At 38.6% G+C, this 22886-nt stretch overlaps 1 long non-coding RNA gene across 1 annotated transcript; it reads left to right on the top strand.

Moving 5' to 3' along the window:
* Positions 1 to 19224: 19224 nt before the first annotated feature.
* LOC119363108 lies at positions 19225 to 22298 on the top strand. The gene is made up of 3 exons (XR_005173772.1): positions 19225 to 19325; positions 19675 to 20241; positions 20586 to 22298. It is a non-coding gene; the product is annotated as an uncharacterized LOC119363108 (long non-coding RNA).
* The last annotated feature ends 588 nt before the right edge of the window (positions 22299 to 22886 follow it).

A 22886-nucleotide genomic window follows, 5' to 3' on the forward strand; every position in this document is an offset into this window, starting at 1 on the left:
CTTATTTCTGCACAAAAAACAACACCATGGTAGTTCTGCTAAAAACAATGTCAATCCGGGTTAGTTTGATTCAAATCATGCAAATTAGAGTCCAAAACAAGAGGAAAAGCATTAGGAAAAGTAGATACGTTGGAGACGTATCAACTCCCCGAAGCTTAAACCTTTGCTTGTCGTCAAGAAATTTAGTTGATAAACTGAAAGTGAAAAAGAAAAACTTTTATGAACTCTTTTGATCTTGTTTACATAAAGAAGCCTAAGTAGCACCCAGGTTTTCGGCAAAGATTATAACTAACCAAGTCGACAATAACTCTTAAAAATTATATTAACTCATATCAATGACATAATCAACTAGCAAGCAATAATAAGATATCTCAAACTACAACACTTTGTCAAAACTACCATGATATAATATGACAATAGTGGTATCTCGCTAGCCCTTTCTGAGACCGCAAAACATAAATGCAGAGCACCTACAAAGTTCAAGCAGCGGCTAAACATTGTAATTCGTGGTAGAAAAGATCCAGTCATGATGCACCCAACATTAGCTATACACAATGCATGAGGATGGCAATAGTGCTCTCAGGTTCTGGCGCTTATTTGAGAAGGTGATGACACAACATATAAGTAAATAGATAGTCCCTTTGCAGAGGGAAGCAGTGATTTGCAGAGGTGCCAAAGTTCAAGTTTTTAAAACAGAGGTAAATGAAAATTTGAGAAATGCACCCTTCTTGTTTACTTCGCGACCATTAATTATCGGTATCTTCCATGCATGCTAAACACATTAGTGGAGGTTCCCAAGCGATAAAAGTAAAGGTTTACTCCCCCTCCACCAACAATCACACTCCATGGCTTGTCCGAAACAACGGGTGCCGTCCATACCAACAACAGTCCAGGGGGAGTTTCGTTTAATTATTTGCAATTTGAGTTTGGGACTGGGAATCCCTATTACCGCCCCTCTCGTGCAAGGATGAGTGAATAAACACTCATCGTGAGAATAACCCGCTTAGCATGGAATATACTGACTACCTCCTGTCGCTCTATGAACAATCCAACCATACAAAAAAGGATATTTATTTGAAGTTTTTAGAGGTGGCACATGCAAATTTACTTAGGATGGCAGGGTAATACCGCATATAGGTAGGTATGGTGGACTCATCTGGAATAACTTGGGTTTCATGGTTTTGATGCACAAGCAGAAGTCCCACTTAGTATAGGCGAAGGCTAGCAATTAGGTTGAGAAGCGGCCAGCTAGAGAGCGAAAACAGTCATGAACATGCATTATGCATAAGTAACATTGGAAACTAGCATGAGTAGGATATGAACACCATGAACATAAATATCATAGAGGCTATGTTGGTTTTGATTCAACTATATGCATGAACATGTGCCAAGTCAAGCCACTCGAACATTCAGAGGAGGATACTATATCATCATACTACATCACAATCATTTTAACTCAATGTTGACATCCAAGATAAATCATTATCCACTCCTAGCTACTTAAGCATGGAATGAGAAACTACAATCTCTAATTGTCATTGCAAACATGTTTGATCATAATAGGCTGAATCATGGATACTAGGTTAAACATATTTACAAAAACAGAACAAGTTGAGTTCATACCCATTTCTCTCTGCCACAACCAGTTCATCAAATATCGTCTTATTGCCTTTCACTTGCACGATCGAGCGATACAAAAATAATGATAGCACAAGAGTGTCGTGGAATAAGCTGGAATCTGCAAACAATTTTATTCAAAAAGAAGAAAACAAGGTAATATGGGCTCTCTGTTAGATCAACAATAATGCATATGAGAGCCACTCAGCATTTTCATCATGGTCTTCTCCTCGGTACGACTGAAAAAAGGAAAAGAAATTTAGAGAAACACACTGGAATATTTTTGGAGTTTTTGGTTTTTATCTGGAAAGGAAACCAATTAAAGAAACAAAAACAAAAAGGAGAAAAACTATTTACGCAGGAGAGCTCCCAACAAGCATAAGAAGAATAAGGAAATCTTTTGGCTTTTCTTTTTAAATACTACAACTAACTACACTAGAAAAAAATCAAAAAGAAGCAGGAAACATTTTTTTGTATTTCCTCAAAGTTTTTCAAACACACAAGAAGAAGGCGAGAAAAAAATCTAGCATGGATAATACAATGAAAAAGTGTGGACACCGACAACTGGAATGAATTGTGTGAACATGAAAGTAAGGTCGGTGGAAATATCCCCCAAGATTAGGCTTTTGGCCTAACTTGGTAATCACCACTCGAAGAAACCATGGGGCCCTATGTTGAAGTGCTGGGGAGCGGGAACCTGAGGGTCCCACTGATGAGGCTCCTCCTATGCCACAACCAGGTTGTTCTGGTAGGTGACAATGTCCTCGGGCATAATCCTATATCCGCCCCTGGCAGTAGGATCAAACAAAGCAGGTACAGACAACGAAATAATATCACGTGTAATCTCACTAAAGACCGAGTTATATGGAACATCCATAGTGGTGTTCTCGCTACCAATAAAGTCGTGGTGTGCCATAGCCGACCGATCTAAATAAACCTTGGGTAAAGGATAATCATACTGGTGTATAGGAATATTAAAGTGACTCACCAAGCGAGTAGCATAAATACCACCATGTATTTTACCCTTGGATCTGTTAATGTGGAGGCGACGTGCCACAATAGCTCCCAAGGTATAAGTGTTGTCGCCGTAAAGTGCACGCCGTAAAACAGCAAAGTCTGGAGCATTGAGTGTACCTACCTTCTCTCTAGTAAGCAAATACTTCGTAATTAATAGAGCAAAATAATGTACAACCGGAAAGTGTAAGCTAGTGGCAGTGACACCCGATACCCCTCTTTCATCCCCCACTGTCAGAGTACGGTAAAAACCATCAAACTCCGTGGGCCTAGGCTCTACTAAACTACCATCATAAGGGAGCAAGCATATGTCTCAAAATTCAGTAAGCGGTATCTGATGGGGTTCAACATATAAGTTAAACTGCACTTTAGGAGGATTATTGTACTCAAGAAATGAAAACCTTGCACAAAGGAATTTATGAGGAGATGATACTGTTCACATTCAGCTGCGATGAAGTCGGTGAGGCCAGCATTTGCAGCATATTGTGCAAACTCTTGACGGATTTCGGCTCCCTCAATGAATGGGTTATGCGGCCAATCGGATGGCCGTACCTCCGCCATTCTATGGGTGCAGAGAACACTGTCAGATGAATCCCCAATAACTCCCTTGGAGTTCTTCTTGGAAGCAAACTTCCTAAAGATACTCATCCTTTTCCTACGAACAAAATTCTGAAATATTTAGTTCACAATTTTTTTCTCAACCGAACTTCACAAGATTGATAGCAACTACTCATAGGGATGCATAGGGGCCATATCAAGCATTCAAACTACTTAGAACTCTAAGAATTCAACATGCAAGCTCATCTACACCAGCACCAAGAGCAACTAATTAATCTAAATAGAAACCACTAGAGCAAAAACTAATTGGACCAATGGAGTCACATACCAAGCAACAATCCCCCAAAACAGTTTCGAAAACAAAGCTTTGAGCAAATAGATCGAAATCCGCGGGTTTGAGAGCAAGAACACAAGATAGAGAGAACAATGGTGTTTTTTCTGGAGGTGGGTGATGATGTGGGACGAAGAGATAAGTGAGGGCCCCACCTGGGAACCACAACCCACTAGGGCACACCTGGGGGTGCTGGCGCGCCCAGGCGGGTTGTGCCCACCTGGAGCACCTCCCTCTGATGTTATTTGCACTAAAAATTCTTAAATATTAGAAAAAATCATATGAAATTTTCAGAGCATTCTGAGAACTTTTATTTTTGGGTCATTTTTTATTGCACGGAAAACTCAGAAAACAGGCAAGGCATGACATTTTATTTTATAACTAATAAAAACAGAAAACAAATGGTAAGGACAGAAGGTAGTGCTCACTAAATTCATCAACTTCATACCTCTGAAAAATGATTCATTAATAAGGTCGATCAACTCTTATTAACAACCATTTCCGATTAGCATGAAACTGAAGAACTTCCGTAAAACACTAAGTTACCTCAATGGGGATATGAATGTCGCCAACAATAAGCATTTCATATTTCTTTTTAGCAGTAGGTAAAGGTAGTTCAAAACTTCCAATAGTGATTGCCGGAGATTTTCCAATATCATGAATACCATTCACTTGGAACTGTTTCTTCAGAAAGTGCACCTTATGTTCATTACCATTGATATGAAAAGTGACCTTGATTTTATTGCAATCAATAATAGCCCCTGCAATATTCAAGAAGGGTCTACCAAGGATAATCGACATGTTGTCCTCCTCGGGCATCTCAAGTATAACAAAGTCAGTTAAGATAGTAACATTAGCAACAACAACGGGCACATCCTCACAAATACCAATAGGTATGGCAGTTGATTTGTCAACCATTTGCAAAGATATTTCAGTAGGTGTGTGTTTATTCAAATCAAGTCTTTTATAAAGAAAGAAAGGCATAACACTAACACCGGCTCGTAAATCACATAAAGCAGTTTTCACATAATTTATTTTGATGGAGCAAGGTATAGTTGGTATTCCTGGATCTCCAAGTTTTTTAGGTACTCCACCCTTAAAAGTATAATTAGCAAGCATGGTGGAGATTTTAGCTTTCGGTATTTTTCTCTTATTGGTGATGATGTCTTTCATGTACTTTGCATAAGGAGGCATTTTTAAGATACCAGTCAAGCGTGTACGCAAAAAGACTGGCCTCAGCATTTCAGCAAAGCATTCAAATTCTTCATCATCTTTCTTTTTGGTTGACTTAGGTGGAAAGGGAATAGGTTTTTGAACCCACAGTTCTCTTTCCTTACCATGTTTTCTAGCAACAAAGCCTCTTTTATCATATCTTTTATTATTGGGTTGTGGGTTATCAAGATCAACAGTTGGTTCTATTTCAACATCATTATCCGGTTCTTTCTTATTTGGTTGAGTATCTTCATGAACCTCATCATTGTCTTTTTCATTATCATAAGGTGAGTGTTCACTACCAGATTGAGTTTCAGCATCAGAGATAGGGACTTCATTATCATTATCAGGAGGTTTTTCTACTTCAGGTTCACTAGAGGCATGCAAACTCCTATCATTCTTCTTCTTCTTTTTCTTTTTAGAAATACTAGGTGCATTGGTGTTAACTCTTTGAGAGTCTTGTTCAATTCTTTTTGGGTGTCCCTCAGGAAAAGTGGTTCCTGAGTCATTCTACCTCCTCTAGTCATTACTCTAACAGCATGATCATTGATACTATTATTCATTTCATCAAGCAACTCTCTTCGAGATTTAGCAACTTGTTCTAAATGAGTTTGAACCATAGATGCATGCTTTCCTACACCTCTAACATCCTTTGATATTCTAAATAACAAGTCACTCAAGTGAGCAATCATATCAGAATTGTATTTCAATTGTTCCATGACATTTGCATTGAAGTGATCTTGCTTTCTAATGTAATTATCAAACTCATAAAGGAATTGACTAGGATGTTTATTATAAGGAATATCACCTTCATCAAATTTTAATAAAGAATTTACCTCTACCACCTTAGGTGGTGGTGGTGTTTCAAGCCCATGTATTTCTTTGATAGGTGGTAAATTTTTAACATCCTCGCTTTAATACCTTTTTTCCTTCATAGATTTCTTTGCCTCTTGCATATCTTCAGGACTGAGATATAAGATACCCCTATTCTTTGGAGTAGGTTTAAGTGGTGGTTCAGGAAGTATCCAAACATCATAATTTTCCAATATCTTATTCAATAATTCTTCAGCTTGTTCAACAATTCGTTCCCTGAAAACACAACCATCACAACTATCTAGGAAATCCCTAGAAGCATCAGTTATTCCATTATAGAAGATATCAAGTATTTCATTTTTCTTAAGAGGATGACCAGGCAAAGCATTAAACAATTGGAGAAGCCTACCCCGAGCTTGTGGGAGACTCTCTTCTTCGATTTGCACAAAGTTAAATATTTTCTGCAAGGCAGCTTGTTTCTTATGAGCAGAAAAATATTTTCAAAGAAGTAATAAATCATATCCTGGGGACTACGCACACAACCAGGAGCAAGAGTATTATACCAAGCCTTAGCATCACCCTTTAATGAGAATGGAAATAAATTTGAGAATATAATAATAGTGAATCTTCTCATCATGAGCAAAAAGGGTGGCTATATTATTCAACTTAGTAAGATGTGCCACAACAGTTTCAGTTTCATAACCATGGAAAGGATCAGATTCAACCAAAGTAATTAACTCTGGGTCAATAGAGAATTCATAATCCTTATCATCAACAAAGATAGGTGAAGTAGCAAACTGAGGATCACATTTCATTTTAGCATTCAAAGTCTTTTCTTTATACTTGCATAATAATTTTTCCAAATCATCTCTATCCTTAGAAGCAAGAATGTCTCTAGTTGTCTCCTCATCCATAACATAACCTTCCGGTACCTTTGGCAATTCATATCTAGGAGAACTAGGTGTAATAGGTGTTTCAAGATTTTTAGTTTCAAGCTCTTCATCAGTTTCAACAATCTCATTTTGTCTTACTCTAGTAATTTGTTCATCAAGAAATTCACCTAGTGGCACATTATCATCAAGCAAGGTATACTAGCATCCTCATGAGTAGCACTCATAGCAGAAGTAGCATCATCAATAACTTGCGACATATCAGAATTGATAGCATGTGGTGGTGTTACAAGTCTACTTATAACAGAAGGTGAATCTCAAGCAGAGCTGGATGGTTGTTCCTTACCTCCCCTCGTCTTAGAGGGAAAATCTTAGTCTTAGCATCCTTCGGATTCTTCATAGTGATAATTTTAAATAATCCCAAGTGACTCCACAAATATAGTTATGCTCACCGGCAACGACGCGAGAAAAAAGTCTTGATAACCCACAAGTATAGGGGATCGCAACAGTTTTCGAGGGTAGAGTATTCAACCCAAATTTATTGATTCGACACGAGGGGAGCCAAAGAATATTTGTAGTATTAGCGGCTAAGTTGTCAATTCAACCACACATGGAGATTAATTATCTCCAGCAAAGTTATCAGTAGCAAAGTAGTGTGATAGTTTTGATAGTAGTAGCAACATCAATAGTAACGGTAACAGTGACAACAATTATTTTGTAGCAAGTGCAATAGTAACAGTAGCAATAGTAGCTTAGTAAGAACAATATGAGAGAAATTTGTAGGCATTGGATTGGTGAATTCGTTGGATGATATTCATCATATAACAATCATAACCAAGGGCGATACAGCACTAGCTCTAGTTCATAAATATAATGTAGGCATGTATTTCGTCAATAGTCATACGTGCTTATGGAAAGAACTTGCATGACATCTTTTGTCCTACCCTCCCGTGGTAGCGGGGTCCTATCAGAAACTAAGGCATATTAAGGCCTCCTTTTGATAGAGAAACATAACAAAGCATTAACGCACGGTGAATACATGAACTCCTCAAACTACGGTCATCACCGGGAAGTGTCCCGACTTCTGTTACTCCGGGTTTGCCGGATCATAACATGTATTAGGTGACTATAACTTACAAGATCGGATCTAGAACATAGATATAATGGTGATAACATAAACGGTTCAGATATGAAATCATGGCACTCGGTCCCAAAGTGACAAGCATTAAGCATGGCAAAGTTATAGCAACATCAATCTCAGAACATAATGGATACTAGGGATCAATCCCTAACAAAACTAACTCGATTACATGATGAATCTCATCCAACTCCTCACCGGCCAGCGAGCCTACGAAGGAATTACTCACTCCCGGTGGGGAGTATCATGGAATTGGCGATAGAGAAGGGTTTGTGATGATGAAGATCGATGACCCCCTCTCTGGAGCCCCAAACGGACTCCACATCTGGCCTCCTGATGAAGAACAAGAGGTGGAGGCAGCTCCGTCTCGTGAAATGCGATAGTTCTTTCTCCCTGTTTTTTTTTTGAATATGTGATTTTATAGTATCAGGGGTGGAGTTTGTGGGGCCACCAGGTGAGGAGAAACCACTTGGGCGTGCCTTGAGGGGGGCGCCCTGGTGGTTTGTGCCCACCCAGGTGCCCCCTCTGGTGGTTCTTGGCTCCAGAAATTCTCTTTTATTATATAAAAATTCCTCGCAAAGTTTTGTTCTAATCCGAGAACTTTTATTTCTGCACAGAAAACAACACCATGATAGTTCTGCTAAAAACACCGTCAGTCCGGGTTAGTTTCATTCAAATCATGCAAATTAGAGTCCAAAACAAGAGGAAAAGCATTAGGAAAAGTAGATATGTTGGAGACGTATCACAATATCACTAAGCATTTTGAGAAAGTAGACCATTAAGCAACACCTCATCCCCTTTTAATAGTATTGGCTTTCCTATGGACTCAATGTGATCTTAGATCACTAAAATATAAATGAAGAGTCTTGAGCTTTGCCAATATGTGTCCTTAGCATTTTGAAGGGGTTCCACATCCTCTTGTCCTTTCCACGCCATTGTTGAATTTGTCTGAAATGCACTAGATAAAAGCATTAGTCCAATAAGAGATATGTTGACATTAATTAACAAAATCACCCAGGGAGCACTTGTGCTTTCAATTTTTTTATTCATGGCTATGATGCGTACTTAGCATGGTTACCATCAATGTTATGTAGATTTTACCTTGTGTTTTCTATATAAATTATTAGAATAGTACTCCATCAATTTCATAATGTAGTGCACACACACTTTTTGAGATTTAACTTTGACCATAAATTTAACCAACATGGGCGACTGCGGCGGGAGCATGACAAATACCTTTGATTTTGTATTCGGAAGAAGTTTTCAAATGTATAAATTTCCAGTAAAATGATTTATGCATTATTAGTCTAATTTATGGTCAAAGTTGAACCTCGAAAAGCATGGGTGCACTAATTATGGAATGGAGGGAGTGGTAGCAAGTTTCTCCCATTTGCTGGATGTGTTATTCATCATGTAATGCTTTTTATTGCATTGTAGGTATCATGTGTGTGCTTCTGTTTACCTTTTCCGTTTTATCCATGTTGATAAATTGATACGGGGTAGTTCAGATGCCTCTCGTCAGTTAGAAACCCATCTTAGGGGGCTTTCTTCTACTATCGGCAATATTGTAAGGATCCCTCCTTTAGCCCATCCCCATCAAACAAAAACCCCTGCCAAACAATTTTTTGATGAGTCAGATACCAGCGATCAGAGACAGGGGCGGCGGCGATGATGATGATGACATCTTGACCCTGGATTGTTTCCTAGAGCTAGGTCGCTGCCAGACCTCCTAGGCCCTGAGGCAGGCCCTATGTCGGGCTCCCAGGCAGATGGGTCATCCCTGATGTAATGCACCATCACCTGACTTATATGATTACCAGGTCTAGGGTTACAAAATCTAAGTAGGTTATTAGGAGTCCCTCCGAACATCGATTATCTTGTCTTGCACTCCAAGCCTTCGAGCCTACCATTTTGTGAGGCCATGGGCAGTTGATTGGCCTATAACATGATTGCTAGGGTCCCTAGGCCGACTTCTGGCAAGGGGAAACACCCCTGGGCCGTAACACAATCAAATGGTCTAACACATTGATGTAGCTTGAACTACATCGGTATTTCCCCAAAGAGGAAAGGATGATGCAACACAACTACTGTAGGTATTTCCCTCAATGATGAGAACAAGGTTATCAAACCAGTAGGAGAACCACGCAACACTATGTAAATGGTACCTGCACACAAAGAACAAATATACTTGCAACCCGACGTAAAAGAGGGGTTGTCAATCTCTCCCGGGTTAAAAAAATAGATAAAATTGTAGTAGATTGGATAAATAGATATCGCGGGAATACGAGATAAAATAAATAAGAACAAATTGCATCAAGGTATTTTGGGTTTTTGGATTAATAGATCTGAAAATAAAAGCGAATAAAAATAGATCTCAAAGGCAAATATGATAAAGAACAGACCCTGTGCCCGTAGATTTCACTAGTGGCTTCTCTCGAGAAAAATAGCATACTGACGGTAAACAAATTACTGTTGGGAAATTGATAGAACTTCAAATAATTATGATGATATCCAGGCAATGATCATTATATAGGCATCACGTCCAAGATTAGTAGACCGACTCCTGCCTGCATCTACTAAGATTACTCCACACATCGACCGCTATCCAGCATGCATTTAGTGTATTAAGTTCATGGAAAACAGAGTGATGCAATAAGAACGATGGCATGATGTAGACAAGATCTATTTATGTAGGAATTGACCCCATTTTGTTATCCTTAATAGAAACGATACATACGTGTCATGTCCCCTTCTGTCACTGGGATTGAGCACCGTAAGATCAAACCCATCACAAAGCACCTCTTCCCATGGGAAGAAACATCGATCTAGTCGGCCTAACTAAACCAAAGATTCGAAGAAGAAATATGAGGCTATAAGCAATCATGCATATAATAGATCAAAACTCAAATAACTTTCATGGATAAAATAGATCTAATCATAAACTCAAAGTTCATTGGATCCCAACAAACACACCGCAAAAAGAGTTACATCAAATAGATCTCCAAGAGACTACTATATTGAGAATCAAATGAGAGAGAGATGAAGCCATCTAGCTACTAACTATGGACCCGTAGGTCTACAATGAACTACTCACGCATCATCAGAGAGGCACCAATGAGGATGATGAACCCCTCTGTGATGGTATCTAGATTGGATTTGTGGTTTCTGGAACATGCGGCGGCTGGAATTGCGTTTTGTCGACTCCCTTGGGGTTTTTGGAGTTTAGGGGTATTTATAGAGCAAAGAGGTGGTGCGGGAGGCGGCCGAGGTGGGCGCAACCCACCAAGGCATATCAACAAGCAACCATGTCTTTCAAAATATCAATACTAAAACAAGTTATCCCTAGCCCATTATGCTCAATCATTGATCCATTCATGAAACACACTCGCATAATAGCTACACCCAATGCTCAAGTACGATCATAGTGCCCCTTAGGTGGTGCTTTATAAGAGAAGATGGAGACTCAAATAAAAATTGCATAAAGTAAATAGAAAGGCCCTTCGCAGAGGGAAGTAGGGATTTGTAGAGGTGCCAGAGCTTAAAGCTAAAAAGATAGAGATAAAACATTTTGGGTGGCATGCCTTTCCTATCAATGAAAACGACTGAGTAGTTCCCAATACTTTCCATGCTAGATATATGATAGGCGATTCCCAACAGAAAATAAAATTGATTTCTTTTTTCACCATACTTTCACATTCCACGGCTAACCGAATCCACGGGTATCGTTCATACCAACAGTTTCCAAGGAATTTATTATTTGATAACATAAAGTAAATTCATTTTTCATTTCGGGATTGGGCATCTCTAATACCTTTGCCGTACTCTGCTACGTCTTGAGCTTGTGTTGGTTTTCCTTGAAGAGGAAAGGGTGATGCAGCACAATAGCGTAAGTATTTCCCTCAGTTTTTGAGAACCAAGGTATCAATCCAGTAGGAGGCTCCTCACAAGTCCCACGAACCTACACAAACAAACAAAGAACTCACAACCAACGCGATAAAGGGGTAGTCAATCCCTTCACGTCCACTTGCGAAAGTGAGATCTGATAGAGATAATATGATAAGATAAATATATTTTTGGTATTTTATAATATAGATGCAGAAATAAAGATGCAAATAAAAGTAGATTGGGAACTTATATGATAAAAGATAGACCCGAGGGCCATAGGTTTCACTAGTGGCTTCTCTCAAGATATGATAAGTATTACGGTGGGTGAACAAATTACTGTCAAGCAATTGATAGAAAAGCGAATAATTATGATGTTATCTAGGCATGATCATGTATATAGGCATCACGTACGCAACAAGTAGACCGACTCCTACCTGCATCTACTACTATTACTCCACACATCGACCGCTATCCAACATGCATCTAGAGTATTAAGTTCACAAGAACAGAGTAACACATTAAGAAAGATGACATGATGTAGAGGGATAAACTCAAGCAATATGATATAAAACCCATCTTTTTATCCTCGATGGCAACAATACAATACGTGTCTTTCAACCCTTTTTGTCACTGGGTAAGAACACCGCAAGATTGAACCCAAAGCTAAGCACTTCTCTCATGGCAAGAAAGATCAATCTAGTAGGCCAAACCAAACCGATAATTCGAAGAGACTTGCAAAGATAAATCAATCATACATAAAAGAATTCAGAGAAGATTCAAATATTATTCATAGATAAACTTGATCATAAACCCACAATTCATCGGATATCGACAAACATACCGCAAAAAGAGATTACATCGAATAGATCTCCACAAGAGAGGGGGAGATCATTGTATTGAGATCCAAAAAGAGAGAAGAATCCATCTAGCTAATAACTATGGACCCGAAGGTCTGTGGTAAACTACTCACAACTCATTGGAAGGGCTATGGTGTTGATGTAGAAACCCTCCGTGGTGGATTCCCCCTCCGGCAGAATGCCGGCGACGGCTCCAAGATGGGATCTCGCGGATACAGAAGGTTACGGTGGCGAAAATATTTCTTCGGTGGCTCCGTGGATGTTTTCGGGGTATGTAGGCTTATATAGGAAGAAGAAGTATGTCGGTGGCCGCCTGAGGGGCCCACGGAGACAGGGGGCGCGCCCTATAGGGGTGGGCGTGCCCCCCACCCTCGTGGCTGCTTAGGCTTCTTCTTGACTTGCACTCCAAGTCCTCTGGATCACGTTCGTTCCAAAAATCACGCTCCCGAAGGTTTCATTCCGTTTGGACTCCGTTTGATATTCCTTTTCTTCAAAATACTGAAATAGGCAAAAAAAACAGCAATACGGGCTGGGCCTCCGGTTAGTAGGTTAGTCCCAAAAATGATATAAATGTGTAAAATAAAGCCCATGGACATCCAAAACAGGTAATATAATAGCATGGAACAATCAAAAATTATAGATACGTTGGAGACGTATCAAGCATCCCCAAGCTTAATTCGTGCTCGTCCTCGAGTAGGTAAACGATAAAAACAGAAGTTTTGATGTGGAATGCTACCTAGCATAATTCTCAATGTAATTTCTCTTTATTGTGGCATGAATGTTCAGATCCAAGTGATTCAAAATAAAAGTTCATATTGACAAAAGAAATAGCAATACTTCAAGCATACTAATAAAAGCAATCATGTCTTCTCAAAATAACATGGCTAAAGAAAGTTCATCCCTACAAAATCATATAGTTAGGCTATGCTTCATTTTCGTCACACAAAGATGTTCCCAACTTCTATACCCCCGATGACAAGCCAAGCAATTGTTTCGTACTTAAATAATCTCAAATTTTTTCAACCTTCACGCAATACATGAGCGTGAGCCATGGATATAGCATTATGGGTGGAATCGAATAATGATTGGGGATTGTGTGGAGATGAAAAAAAGGAGAAAGTATCACATTGACGAGGAATAATCAACGGGCGATGGAGATGCCCATTAATTGATGTCAACATGGGGAGTAGGGATTGCCATGCAACGGATGCACTAGAGCTATAAATGAATGAAAGCTCAACAAAAGAAAACTAGTGGGTGTGCATCCAACTTGCTTGCTCATGAAGACCTAGGGCATTCCAAGTTCTATAATGAAAAATTCCCACTAGTATATGAAAGTGACAACCTATGAGACTCTCTACATGAAGAACAAGGTGCTACTTTGAAGCAGAAGTGTGGAAAAAGAGATAGTAGCATTGCCCCTTTATTTATTTATTTATTTTCTTTTTTTTCCTTTTTTCCCTTTTCCTTTTTTTTTCTTTTGGTCTTTTTTTATTCTTTTGGCCTTTCCTTTTTTTCTTTTTTTTCTTTTTGGGCAATGCTCTAATAATAATGATCATCACACTTCTATTGATTACAACACATGAATTACAACTCAAAACTAGAACAAGATATGACTCTATATGAATGCCTCGACGGTGTACCGGGATGGTGCAATGAATCAAGAGTGACATGTATAAAAAATTATGCATGGTGGCTTTGCCACAAATACGATGTCAACTACATGATCATGCAATGGAAATATGACAAAATTAATGTATGTCATGATGATGATGAACGGAACGGTGGAAAGTTGCATGGCAATATATCTCGGAATGGCTATGGAAATGCCATAAATAGGTAGGTATGGTGGCTGTTTTGAGGAAGATATAAGGAGGTTTATGTGTGATAGAGCGTATCATATCGCGGGGTTTGGATGCACCGGCGAAGTTTGCACCAACTCTCAAGGTGAGAAAGGGCAATGCACGGTATCGAAGAGGCTAGCAATGATGGAAAGGTAAAAGTGCGTATAATCCATGGATTCAACATTAGTCATAAAAACTCATATACTTATTGCAAAAATTTAGAACTCATCAAAAATCAAGCACTACACGCCTGCTCCTAGGGGGATAGATTGGTAGGAAAAGACCATCGCTCGTCCCCGACCGCCACTCATAAGGATGCACAAGCCAGGTACACTTCATGCTTCAAATTTGTTACACAAGTTTAACCACACGTGCAAGCTACGGGACTTGCTAACTTCAACACAAGCATTCTTTAAATTCATAATCACCCAACTAGCATGACTTTAATATCACTACCTCCCTATCTCAAAACAACTATCAAGTATCAAGTTGATCATAGCATCCAATTCACTTCATATGATAGTTTTTATTATACCCAACTTGGATGCTCATCATTCTAGGACCAATTTATAACCATAGCAAATACCATGTTGTTCTAAAAGACTCTCAAAATAATATAAATGAAGCATGAGAGATCAACAATTTCTTCAAAATTAATCCACCGCCGTGCTCTAAAAGATATAAGTGAAGCACTAGAGCAAAACTATCTAGCTCAAAAGATATAAGTGAAGCACATAGAGTATTCTAATAAATTTCAATCAAGGAGGCTTCTCCCAAAAGGTGTGTTACAGTAAGGATGATTGTGGTAAACTAAAAATCAAAGACTAATATAATACACGACGCTCCAAGCAAAACACATATCATGTAGCAAATAAAAATATAGCTCCAAGTAAAGTTACCAATGAACAAAGACGAAAGAGGGGATGCCTTCCGGGGGCATCCCCAAGCTTAGGCTTTTGGCTATTCTTGAATATCTTGGGGTGCCTTGGGCATCCCCAAGCTTAGGCTTTTGCCATCCTTTATTCCATAGTCCATCAAATCTTTACCCAAAACTTGAAAACTTCACAACACAAAACTCAAGAGGAAATCTCATAAGCTCTGTTAGTGAAAGAAAACAAAACCACCACATAAGGTACTGTAATGAAATCATTCTTTATTTATATTGGTGTTAAACCTACTGTATTCCAAGTTCTCTATGGTTCATACCCTTACATACTAGCCATAGATGCATCAAAATAAGCAAACAACACACGAAAAACAGAATCTGTCAAAAACAGAATAGTCTGTAGAAATCTGTAACTAACGCAAACTTCTGGAACTTTAAAAATCCTACCAAAATAGGACTTCCTAAATTTTTTTTATTGAATAGCAGCAAAAATAATCAATGCAAAATCTCGTTTCTGTGATTTATTGAATTTTTTCTCGTGAGCTCAAAGTTTCTGTTTTTCAGCAGAATCAAATCAACTCATATCATAGGTTATCCTATAGGTTCTACTTGGCACAAACACTAAATAAAACATGAAAACACATCTAAACAGAAAGTAGAAACAAAAATTATTACTAAACAAGAACAAAAACAAGAAACACAAAGAAAATTGGGGCCTCCCAACTAGCGCTATCGTTTAACGCCCCTAGCTAGGGTAAGCGAAGATAGATCTAAGTAGTTCCATCTTTGGCACTTGATTCATAGGTAGCTCGCATAATGGATTCATAGGGTAATTTGACTTTATTTCTTGTAAAGTGCTCCATGCCTTTCTTTAATGGAAATTGGAATCTAATATTCCCTTCCTTCATATCAATAATCGCACCAATCGTTCTAAGGAAAGGTCTACCAAGAATAATAGGGCAAGAAAGATTGCAATCTATATCAAGAACGATAAAATCAACGGGCACCAAATTTCTATTAGCAACAATTAGAACATCATTGATTCTTCCCATTGGCTTTTTAATGGTGGAATCCGCAAGGTGCAAATTTAAAGAGCAATCATCAAGATCATGGAAACCTAGAATATCACATAAAGTTTTCGGAATCATGGAAACACTAGCACCCAAATCAAACAAAGAAAAATACTAATAATCTTTAATTTTAATATTTATAGTAGGTTCCCACTCATCATTAAGTTTTCTAGGTATAGAAACTTCCAAATTAAGTTTTTCATCAAAAGATTGCATCAAGGCATCGATAATATGTTTGGTAAAAGCTTTATTTTGACTATAAGCATGAGGAGAATTAAGAATGGTTTGCAACAAGGAAATAAAACTTTATAAAGAACAATTATCATAATCAAAATCCTTGAAATCCGAGATAGTGGGTTCAATACTATTTAAAGTCATGACCTCTCCAATCCCACTTTTACCAATTTTAGCATCAAGATCTAAAAACTACGAATTCTTGGGACGCCTTCTAAATAAAGTTGACTCATCTCCAGTCCCATTATTATCAAGATTCATATTGCAAAACAAAGATCTAATAGGGGATACATCAATAACTTTAAGATCTTCATCATTATTTTCATGGAAACTAGAAGAACACGCTTTTATAAAGCAATCTTTCTTAGCACGCAATCTAGCGGTTCTTTCTTTGCATTCGTCAATGGAACTTATCATAGCTTTGAAAGACTCATTGATATCATGCTTAGGAGAAGAAGCTCTAAGCTTGAGAGAATCAATATCAAGCGAAAGTCTATCAATGTTTCTAGTCAAATCATCAACTTTGAGCAATTTTTCTTCAAGCAAAGCATTACAATTCTTTTGAGAGATCATAAATTCTTTCACACTATTTTCATAAGAATTATTGTAGGAATTTCCATAATTATTAGAGGAATTTCTAGGGAACGGTCTAGGATTAAAGTTTCCTCCATAAGCATTGTTTCCAAAATTATTCCTACCAAAAAAATTTACATCCATAGATTCATTATTATTCTCAATCAAGGTAGATAAAGGCATATCATTGGGATCAATAAAAGAACTCTTAGTAGCAAACAATCTCATAAGCTCATCCATCTTTCCACTCAAAACATTAATTTCTTCTATAGCATGCACTTTTTTACTAGTAGATCGTTCGGTGTGCCATTGAGAATAATTAGCCATAATATTATCAAGAAGTTTTGTAGCATCTCCTAACGTGATGTCCATAAACGTGCCTCCGACGGCCGAATCTAAAAGATTTCTAGAAGAAAAATTCAATCCGGTATAAAATTTTTGTATGACCATCCATAAATTTAAACCATGAGTAGGGCAATTGCGAATCATCAATTTCATTCTTTCCCAAGATTGGGCAACATGCTCATGATTTAGTTGTTTAAAATTCATAATATCATTCCTAAGCGAGATGATCTTAGCGGGAGGAAAATACTTAGAGATAAAAGCATCTTTACACTTGTTCCAAGAATCAATACTATTTTTAGGCAAAGACGAAAACCAAACTTTAGCATGATCTCTAAGTGAAAACAGAAATAACTTCAATTTAACAATATCATTATCTGTATCCTTTTTATTTTGCATCTCACACAAATCAATAAAGTTATTTAGATGAGTAGTGGCATCTTCACTAGGAAGGCTGGAGAATTGATCTTTCATAACAAGATTTAGCAAAGCAACATTGATTTCACAAGACTCAACATCATTAAGAGGAGCAATCGTAGTACTAAGGAAATCATTATTATTGGTATTGGAGAAATCACACAATTTGGTATTATCTTGCGCCATGACGACAAATAATCCAACAGATAAGCAAACAGAAAAAGACAAGCGAAAGAGAGAGGAAGAAGAAGGCAAGCGGAAAAGAGAGGAGATTGGGAAAGAGAGGGCGAATAAAACGGCAAGGGTGAAGTGGGGGAGAGGAAAACGAGAGGCAAATGGCAAATAATGTAAATGCGAGGGAGATGAGTTTGTGATGGGTACTTGGTATGTCTTGACTTGAGCGAAGACCTCCCCGGCAACGGCGCTAGAAATCCTTCTTGCTACGTCTTGCGCTTGCGTTGTTTTTTCTTGAAGAAGAAAGGGTGATGGAGTACAGTAGCGTAAGTATTTCCCTTAGTTTTTGAGAACCAAGGTATCAATCCAGTAGGAGGCTCCTCACAAGTCCCACGAACCTACACAAACAAACAAAGAACTCGCAACCAACGCGATAAAGGGGTTGTCAATCCCTTCACGGCCACTTGCGAAAGTGAGATCTGATAGAGATAATATGATAAGATAAATATATTTTTGGTGTTTTATAATATAGATGCAGAAAATAAAGATGGCTCGTGGACCGCTCGATTTTTTCACCGCATGAAATTTTTTTACGTTGGCACCTGGTCAACCGTTCGTTGTTTTGCACGTTAGCTGCAGTTAGATGAGTCAATGGTGGGTGGACCTTGCTAGGCGTGGGGCTAGGTAATGAGGTGCCGTTTCTGCGTTTGTGCGTGAGAGAGTTTTACAGCTACTGCGTCGGGCGATAGGAACGTGGGTTGTGTACGTGGGGTGGGTAAAACCTAGCCGCCACTCATCTCCCTCCCCCGATCCCCCTCCCCTTCCTTGACGCCGCCAGCTCCGCCCACTTCTTTGTGCGCCGAACCTCTCCTGCCCTCCCATTCTCCATCGCCTGGGGGCCATTGGGACATCGCTATTCCCCACTGCGGGCTTGGAGCCTCGGTGGCAGCGACAAGCAGGAGCTCGGCGGCACTTGGAGGAGGTCGACATGTTGCAGTTGCCTCTTCGCCACTGCCACGACGCCTCCTCGCTGACCACGCATCTGCCACCAGTGGATGGATTGAGAGTGCCCGCGGGATGAAGGTTTGCCGCTATCTTTGTTGGAGTCTTCCTCTCGTGCCACCTCTCTTGTGACCCCAGTAGATTTATGGTTTCACTCTTGGCATGGTGGATTCCTTGATTATATGCTGATGTTGTCTGCTGACTCTGCTCAGTGTTCTTGTTTGGCATGAGAGGAAAAAATCGACGCATTGTACTGCCGTGGTTGGATTTGAATGGGCAAGTGCATCCAAATTTGTTTGGTTGATCAGATATTTGTCCATTTGGCTGTCTTAATGCAATCTCATGTTCATAATTTTTGTAATCATCAGCGAAGATTTTTGTGGCTGGGAGTTCTTGCCGTAGGAAAAACGAAGCATGAACTTGAAGGAGCTCAAGATTTTTCTACTACTTTGCTAATAGATTTGTGAGGTAATTCAGCTACCTATATGTGTGTTTGTTTTCTGCTGTAGCAAGGTTGTCATCTTAATTTACAGAATATAAAGATGAAGTATGATTTAAGAGTCTAATAGTAGATGTTGTTAGCATGAACAGAACATGTACTGTACTAATGCTGACGAACAGGTTCAGCAACCTACATCGTTCATAACATTGTGTGTCCTTTTTTCTCTTGTCTCGTCTTTTCTCTTGTGGCCTTCCAATGCAAAAAGTCAAATGCAATGCAACTATGAGCATCGACTTATGAACACACTAAGCATTCAATCTATAGCTTCAACACACTTTCATGGTCTATCTGATTGTTTTTCTTACTCGTATGCAGCACATGCAGAGCAGCCAAGATGAAACCTTCCGTTCTCATCAGCTTCTGCAACTGAAAATTCACCTTCTAGGCAGTCTAATTATTCCAAAGCAGCGGTTGTCAATGGACTTGGCATGCCTGGTTTTGCTTCGCGACGAGTTGCATTCTGAAAGTGACTAGGGAGGGAGGGAGGGAGAGGGAGAGAGATTGTTAGAGGTTGATTCGCACACCATCAATCCGATTTTTCTATAATTATTTTATGTACATCTACTTTATTTCTTCTTTGCTTTAGGGAACATAGGAGGTATTAGCCATGTGCGTGTTAATTGCTGTTACAAACATGGCAATGGAATTCTGTAAGGTTAAATTTGTTTCCCAAGGTGGTGTTGATGTTTGTGCTTCTTTTTCTATTGGTGCGAAAAATGATTCCTTGGGCGATTCGATGGAGCCACTTGTGATCTTGTCGACCGCTACACCCGCTGGCATCAAGATGAGGTCATGGTGTGGGCTTTGCGGTTTCGAGGGCGTGAAATGGCGTGGAATACAGAAATGTCAGTAGCCTGTATCCTTGAGTAATGCTTGCTAAAGGTATGCTATATATTTCTTTTTTGAATTTCTTTTTCTATTGCTACAGTCCGGTCATAACCAGGATATGTAATGTCCACATACAGTCCTAAAAATTCCTATGAATTTATTTCAATCGAAAGAGGGCCTTAATTGGGCAGTAGGGTTATAAACCGACAGTAAATTATGTATAAAATGGAAGTGTTGCTTGAAAGAGAATTGCATGAGATGTTCCTATTCTTAGCTCTAATCCAGTGGTATGGTTGTAGGTGAGCAGTAATGTTTTCCTTATTAAACTGATATTTGAGTAAGTTGGCTGTGTGCACGAGACATATAGTTTAGTTAACTTTTTAACTGCTACATTGTAGAAAAATCTAACTGGGATGAAAAGCCAAAAATTTGGGGCACAATGGGAGATGCTAGAGGATGATAAGAAAGATGAGGAGAAATCTCAGGTGTAGTTCTTTCAGAACTTTTGTTCTTTTCTTAGAGCTCCTGAGAACTATTTGCAGACAGTGTTGTGATATTCCCATAATTGTGTGACAATATTGTTCCGACAGTGAAATACCAATATAAATGTCGTGCTCTATTTGCTGGGATATTCTGTTATTGTTCATAGTATATTCAAGGTTAGTTTTATGACTTTGTCATCATCCTATCATTTATGGGTATTTTCTTTATGACCTCCACTGGAATGAGTAACTTGTGGCATTTTCCATGCTTTTCTTCTATATAGTGGGAGGTTTCACCAAAGCTAACTGGTTCCATGGAGGTTTCATTACAGCTGATTTTGTTTAATTCTCCTAGAACCATTACTATTTTCTTAAAGAAAAGACCTAACAACAACTACTTTAAATTGGAACAGTTCTACGAGAAGACATATTCAGTTTACTATACCACATAACGCGAACTTTTCTGCAATCCGCAAAGGAATTATTCTACCAAGGGTCATCTTGTGTTTAGCTGATAATGGAAAATTACTTGGGATATGAAATGGAAGCCTCCTCTACCAAATTCATCAGAATAAAAACCACGTTTGTGTTTTCTTGCAATACTGTTGGGAAATGGCTCACTGGTAGTGTGTGCATCCTATTCTAAATCATCATTTTGCATTGTTTTGCCATCACATTTTTAATATCACTGTTTATGTACTCGTTCATTATTGTGGATGGATGCGAAGTTCCATCTCCATGCAGGATCTAGAAAATATATTCCTCTTCTTTAACGAAGGGTACCGACCGTTGCTTTCTAAAGCTGCAACCTGTATTTAGATATGCTAATGTGAATCGCAGGAACATGCAGATGTATTCAACTTTTAGTTTCATTGTTGTGCTATTAAAACTAGGCGACATATTTAAATTTTCTGTTAAATTTGTCAACATGAGTTTTTCACTTTGAATCCATTTCCACTTTGTAATGTAACAAAACATTCCCTTGATAGTTGATTGGTTGTATTCTCCTCATGATATGATATGGCGGGAATGGATGTCATGATAGAATGTCATCTTTTCTTCATGTAGTAACTTACTTTTAGATTCGATAACTGCACTGTTTGGTTCGAAGGTGTTGTACAGAGAATTTTATGGTTGTATTTTGATATTCCATGTTGCTTTATGGAAGTTATCTACATGCTTGCAATCACAAGGTATTTTAATGGTATGTTGCTTTATGGTTGTATTTTATTGGTGTGCTTTTTGGCCCATGTGTGGCTTGATCTACCCTGTGTGGCCTGATCTACTTTCCTGTCTGCTCTGCGTACGTTTGTCTGGAATAGCTGAAGGATGTTCAAGTTTGAGCATGATGCCGTGCTCTCACACACGTGATGGATGTTTATGTTTCTCCGTGGACATGCATCCAATCTGTTCTGTGCATGTTTGCAAGTTAAGGCAATGTTATATCAGTCATAGAATTGTGTGAAGCAACTGTCGATGCAATCCCCCTATTTAGGTCCTGGACTAATCGACTCTTATGCATTGTAAGTATTGCTACTGGCCCTTTCTTCCTTCTTGACCTCCTTATGACAATTTTCACCTGTAAATTCTGTTGGGCCATGCTACTTAATCTAACTCTTGTCATGCTCCGATGCTCGTACCGCTGTGTATCTACCATTGTGTCCTGTATTGGTTGTCTACACATTAGATTCGGTAATCTATAAGACCTTTCACATCACAATCGGTGTCTATCCAGTATATGAAACGTGGTTGTTCGCTATTTGTTCTTTTCCTAGACAAACATTCTGATGCTTCCTGTGCAGATGCATTGGCTTAAATTGACATTGTGCATGAACTACATGCCTTTTCCGGACATCTGTTTCTTGCATACACCAAATGGGACCGAGTTTGGTGTTCCTGTTATTTGAATTTCAGGGGTCCACACTTGAGAGTTTATTTTAATATTTACTACAGAGGGAATAAGTTAGTATTAAAAATGCCTATTTGAATCTTGATATATTCAGTCAATTTCCAATTGAAAAGCAAATAAGTGAGAGAGGATGTATTGATTGTTTAGTACTAAACTTAATTGAATTTCAATAGTAATTAACTTGAGAGTTTTTTTGGATATTTAGTGCTGAGGGAATAAAATGACTTCCATAAAATGCCTATTTGCATTTTGATTCCATCTTAAAAAATTATTTCTATTTTGATATATTCAGCCAATTTTCAATTCAA

This window comes from Triticum dicoccoides, chromosome 2B (assembly GCF_002162155.2).
Source record: "Triticum dicoccoides isolate Atlit2015 ecotype Zavitan chromosome 2B, WEW_v2.0, whole genome shotgun sequence".
In the NCBI taxonomy this organism is placed as follows: Eukaryota; Viridiplantae; Streptophyta; class Magnoliopsida; order Poales; family Poaceae; genus Triticum; species Triticum dicoccoides.